A 6,000-nucleotide genomic window follows, 5' to 3' on the forward strand; every position below is an offset into this window, starting at 1 on the left:
TGCCTGGTTTATTTTGCTTAGCATGATTATCTCGAGGTCCATCCATGTTGTCACAAATGGCATATTTCATCTCTTCTTATGGCTGAATAATATTCCATTGTATGTATGTACCACAGCTTCTTTATCCAGTTATCTATTGTAGGACACTTCGGTTGCTTCTATGTCCTGGCCACTATGAATAATGCTGCTATGAACATCGGTGTGCATATCTTTTCAGATATGGGTTTTCAAGTCTTTGCGGGTAAATACCCAGTAGAGGGATTGCTGGATCATATGGTAGATCCATTCTTAGTTTTTTGAGGAACCTCCATACTGTCTTCCATAGTGGCTGTACCAATTTGCAGTCCCACCAGCAGTGTATGAGGGTTCCTTTTTCTCTGCATCCTCTCCAACATTTGTTATTACTTGTCTTGTTGATTATAGCTATTCTAACAGGCTGACTACACCTTTTCAAATTGTGCCTTTGTCAGAATCTCCACCATTAGCCCACTGGAGTGAGCTGTCTGTGTCCTGCCAAGACCCTGACTGATTCAACACTGCAGCCTCTATACACAGCTGCTGTGACCGGATGTGACAGCACCACCCTGAGGACCTTTTATGCTCAGAGCTGCAAGATGCTACTCCACCTCCAGGAGTTAAGGTTTCATTTCAGACAGGAAAATCGGGCAAAAGGCACCAAAGAGTTCTTTGCCAGGAAAATGTAGCTTTCTAGGAAGTCGCAGACAGCTGACTCTGCTCCCATGTCATTCTAGCGCAGGGCAGGACGTCTGGGAAGGTATTTTTAACTGGGCACATTGCTGCCCCAAATGATAGTGTTTCCATTTGAAGGGAAGAAGCAGAAAGGGTTATTAAGTAGGCTACCAGCAGTGTTTGTAACATCATATAACTCACTTGGACTTTTTTTTTTTTAAATACATTGTGGATACATTTCCTTTCCCTAGTTTCATATCTTGGGCTTCTCCATGTAACGATAATAATAACATCCATGTACTGAGCCCTTACTGAATGCTTTACATGCATGATGCCTTTTAACTCGCACTCATCCTATGAGGCTTCCTTGCTTTATAGATGAGGAAACAACTGAGATTTTTAGTAATGTGTACGTATGAGGCTTAAGCTAACACCTAGGTCTCTCTGTCTCCAGAGCCCATGCTGGTAGCCTCTGCACTTTGATCAGAGTGTCCCCATATATTCTCTATCTGTTTCCTTCATTTCTTCCCCAGGGAGAATCTATACATACAGTGTGGAAATCTAGGTCATGGATAATAAGCCTCTTGTATCCTCAGAACACAGCCCAGGGGAAATAAAGGAGAAAGTATCTGAAGTCGAGACAGTAGGGGGTCAGAGAGAACAGTGTACAAAGAGCAATGACCAGAGAGATTTGGGTCCATATAGAAGCTAATATGAAGAGCAAGCAGCGTCTATGAAAATCACATAACCATGTAATTATTATTTCAATTCTGAGTCCCCCTCTTGAGTGCTTTGGTTGTCATACTCTCTGAATCTACTGGGTGAGGCACATTCTGCTAGTGGATGAGAGATGCAGAGGAGAAGAAAACACCATCTTTGAAGGAAACTGGAATGAGCAGGAGTCCATTTGGAGTGCTTTCTGCCATGATGCCTTGGGACATGTCTGAGGGACATGTTTTCCTGCCGCTTCTGAGAGCTCATCATTCTGGAAGGGCAGTGGCAAACCCTGCAGTAGGGAACATCATTTTTGCTCATGTGGGTGCAGCGCGGACTGGAACAAGAGTATATGGAGCAAGTACCCTGTGCTGCCACGGAAACTTCTGACCTTCCACGAGGACCGATGGTATACATTTTTTGTTGTTGCAACCAAAGATAAATGTCTCAAAACCATGTCTGTTAGCTAAGAACACTGAGTGGAGCTGTGGCTTAAACCAGAGTACTTCCTTGCTGGAAGTTAAGAGAGAAGAGGAATAGCATAATGTCAAGCCAGCACCAAAGAAAAATGACGCAGTCACTGGATTGTGTGAGGGCTTTGGGATACTGCGACTGAGGAAATGGATTTTAAATTTTACTTACTTCTAACTAATTTAAATAGAAAAACATACTCAATTCAATTATTGGAAAACTTTAACTATGGTTGGAACAACCTGGGTATATGAATCTACTTTTTAAACTACAATTTATGAAATCTAAATATATATCAATTGTTTCTAATGAAAATTAGTGTTTAAATTGAGGTGTGCTGCAACTGTAAAATACACGCCAAATTTCAAAGACGTAGTACCAAAAAAATGTAAAATGTCTGGTTAACATTTTATATTGATTACATGTTGAAATGATAATATCTTGTATATATTGTGTTAAATAAAATATTAAAATTAATTTTACCTCTTTGTACTTAACGCGACTACTAGAAAATTTAAAGTTACAATACGGCTTGCATTATATTTCTATTGGGGAACGCCACTAAAGAAGGAGTCAGTGAGCAGGGGGATTCTCACTTCCTTTTAGAAACTAGGAGGAGAGGCCATTGCAGAAGTAAGTTCCAAGATCCCAGGCAAATTACTGGCACCATTTCCTAGGTTTCTGAGAATCAATGGCAGAGGCACAAAACAGCACAGAACAGGGTGGGGTCGATTCCTTGCCTGCTTCCTTTCCATGTTCAGGCACAAACACACCATCCTGAAACTTCCGTCACTATCATTGCTTTGGTAGCATGAGACTGTAGTTGTTATCTGGGCTTTGATTTGAGGACAAGAGCGTTTTAATCACTACGAGACTTCCGGAGAAACTAGTGTCCATAAAGATATTCTTAAAACCAGTATGAACTTTATTTTCCGCTTCTGCTCTTTCAAAGTTCACCTTAGACCCAACATGTGGTAGAAACTCACCCTTCAAGCATTTGCTTTTCCTCACGTCTTTTCCTCCAGAGCGGCTTTGTTTTCAAAACGATTTGCACGCAGACTGCTGGCCTGGGATGCCCGAGGAAGCCTGGCCCGTCCGCGCCGGCCTGCGCAGCACATCTGGAAGTGGTTTCAGGCGCCGCCTCACTCCGCCAGCACAACGCCCGCATTCCCAGCTGCTTCCCCCAGGAGTGGAAGAAACCCGAGCTGCTCCAAAGTCAACGCAAGCAAAAGCCGGTACGAGTGGGGGGAGGAATACTCTCTTGGAAACGTAATATTGGCCTTGGGTTCTTCGGCCCTTTGGGTTTTCCAATGGGATGTTAGAAGCAGCTGCAGCAGCGTGAAGGGCAGCAGCCCCAGGCCAGCCACGATTTGAACACTCTGCCCTGCAGGTCTTCTGGACCAGGAACCCAAAGCTCACAAGGTAAACAGAAATTTACCAGCAGCTCAGCATGGAGCTTTTCCATTTTATTGTGCAGTAGTTTCTTATTTTGCTTTAGACTGAAGAAAGTAGATCAGAGGTAGACTGTTCCACACAGACTTTGCTTTCAGGAGCCCCAGCCAATGTTTGCAGCATTCCAATGGAACTTCACCACTCCCCTCCCCTCACCCCCCCAATGGTAGCAAATCCAGGGTACTCAATGTGCAAGTTTTTCACATCCTGAACTGCTTTTCCAGACCTAGGCTTTTCCCTACCCATCCCAAATGGTGTGACTTATTATTTGCATCATATTTTAAGCATGAAAATCAGCGATTAGCTAGGACGCAGAAAAATGCTAGCTAGCCTTTAATGCAGGTACGTTTCTGAGCCACAAAAGATTTAACAGATCTGCGATTCATGTTTTCAGAATCTGTCCCAGGAAGCTGTTTGGAGGGCCCCAGTTCCTCGTCAAAGAACTGGCAACCGTGGAAATCTAAATGAGGCTTGTTGTAAAGACAGAGTCCAAGAGGACAAGAGCATAGTCAGAGTGGGTTGAAAATGACTTTTAACATTTTAAAAAAAAGTCTTATGTTCACTTTATGAGCAAGTGTAATATATTGGATGAGCCTGATATAGCCTGTTAAATACCTTATGACATAATTTAAGAAGGGATAGATAATACAAGAGTAAACAAGAGAGAGAAGGGAAGAAACTATGATGATATTTAAACACCTGGCTGTGCTGTGGAGGGAAAAAAAATCAGTCCTCTAGCTGTTTGGTTGGCTCTGTGCAGATAAATATCCAAAGTGACATTAGTTGGTTTGTTTTATCTTTTTCTCTAAATGCTTTGGTGTTGCATTTCTATACAGTATCCTTTTTGCGTTATGCAGTGAAGTTCCAGCCCCTCCATGCAATGCAGTTAGAAGCAGAGCAGTGCGTTGCAGGGGTGAGAGCATGCGCTCTGGGGTCAGACTCCCAGAGCTGAATCTAGGCACGGCCACTTCCAAGCTTTATAAGCTTTGACTCTGGAGGAGTTATTTAACTTTGTGACTCTGTTTTCTCATCTGTAAAATGGAAATGAAGTGACCTGTGTCTAAAGGATCTGCAGGGTAGCGAGGCCTCAGGGAAAGTTAGCTTCTCTGGTGGTGCTGATGATGAAGATGGTGATAATGAAAGTGACCACACATCCTGCATGGTGCAGCAGCCCCGCTTTTAACACATCATTCCCCCTGATAGTCCAGTCATCCAGGTGTTCTTCCTGTCCTCACATATTGCCTGTCCTGGGCCCTGCTTTCTTCCTTCCTCTCTTCAAATACCTCTCTGCTTTTTTTCCCTACTCTGGCTCTTTCTCTTTCTTCTTTGTTGTCCCTCTTTCCTTGCAGAGAGAAAGACATGCTCATTAAGCCATAGCCCTCGTAGCTCTAGTTCCCAGGGAGCATTTTTCTAAAGACTTATTTTAGTTCAGCATTTGCCAAAAAATGTTCTAAAGATGACAGTCTCATGGGGAAAATGAGCTTTGTGAACCACGTCGCTTTCTCAGAAATCTCAAGGCATAATGACATTTGAAAGGTCCTGAGAAGTCCTGCAGTAGAGAAAGCTGCTTAAAGTTGTTTAACATAGTGGTTCCCAGTTAACCCCCAAACCATTTTATCACATAACATTTCTGGGAGCACACTCTGCAATATCCTATTGTGGCCACATCTGTTTTCATTTTAGTTCCTCTATGGACATCCTATTTCATATCTTCCCGGGTAAATACCCAAGGGGACATCTCGTTCTTGCTTCCCTAGTCAAGGACATAACATGGATCACGTGTGCCATATTGATATGTAGAAAATCTGTCTGGCCAAAGCAAAGAACAGGGATCAGCAAACTTTTTCTCCAAAGGGACAGTAAGTGAAATTGTACGCCATATAGTGTCTGTTGCAAATACTCAGATCTATTATAGAGTGAAAACAGCTATAGACAAATGTCAAAGAATAAATCTGGCTATGTTCCAACAAAACTTTAGTTACAAAAATCAGTGATGGGCAGGATTTGGCCTCGGAGCTGTAGTTTGTTGACACCTGGTCTAAAGCCGTTTTGTGGACGAATGCCACTCTCCACACAGGAGGAAGAGTGTGGGCCCTCCGCACACTGAAGGCTCCCTCACCTGACTCCGTGACCTGCGTATTTTGATGGATCTTGAGTAAACCTTTCCTGCCACAGCAAAAAGTAAGAAAGCCAGAGCGTTTTATTACAGGCCAAATTCCTATGTCCCAATTTCGTCCTCTTTCTTCAGGTAAACCCATTCTCTTGTCCTGCTCCCAACTCGGTAGCTTGCCTGGTATGAGCTGAAGTGCTCCAGTAAATGTGTTTTGTGCACGTGAGAACTTTAGGGTGCAAGTCTTACAGAGTGAAATTAAATCACAGAGATTATGACAGTTCCTTGATGCATAACGATAGCAGTCAGCAATGGAGGGTGGCCAGCTTCTAGTAGCTGTTAAGGTGGTGAAGAATGTGAACTCGGAGCCAGACTTCCTGAGTGTGAATCCTGGTTCTGCCACTCATTAGCTGTGTCACTGTTGGCAGGTCTCTTAACCTTTCTGAACTTCAGTTCCCTCACTGGGGATAATAACTTTATAGGATTGTTGTGAGAACCAAATTAAGTAATATATATAAAGGTGTTAGGACCATGCCTGGCACATAGAAATTGTTATGTGTTTC

The 6,000-nt window shown here is 43.1% G+C and overlaps 1 protein-coding gene across 15 annotated transcripts in view; it reads left to right on the forward strand.

The window, feature by feature from the left end:
* Positions 1-6,000, forward strand: part of GLT8D2 (glycosyltransferase 8 domain containing 2) — a 34,623-nt gene that overhangs the window by 5,329 nt on the left and 23,294 nt on the right. For 4 of the 15 annotated variants that reach the window (XR_005656148.1, XM_039877928.1, XM_039877929.1 and 1 more), the window contains exons 1-2: positions 3,128-3,297; positions 5,405-5,575. The gene's annotated coding sequence lies outside the window, so the exon portion shown is untranslated. Of the gene's footprint in view, positions 1-2,900; positions 3,298-5,404; positions 5,576-6,000 lie in introns of those variants that run through there. The other 11 variants (XM_039877937.1, XM_039877939.1, XM_039877935.1 and 8 more) reach the window with 8 other exon arrangements.

Source organism: Pteropus medius, unplaced genomic scaffold (genome assembly GCF_902729225.1).
Source record: "Pteropus medius unplaced genomic scaffold, Ma_sr-lr_union100, whole genome shotgun sequence".
In the NCBI taxonomy this organism is placed as follows: domain Eukaryota; kingdom Metazoa; phylum Chordata; class Mammalia; order Chiroptera; family Pteropodidae; genus Pteropus; species Pteropus medius.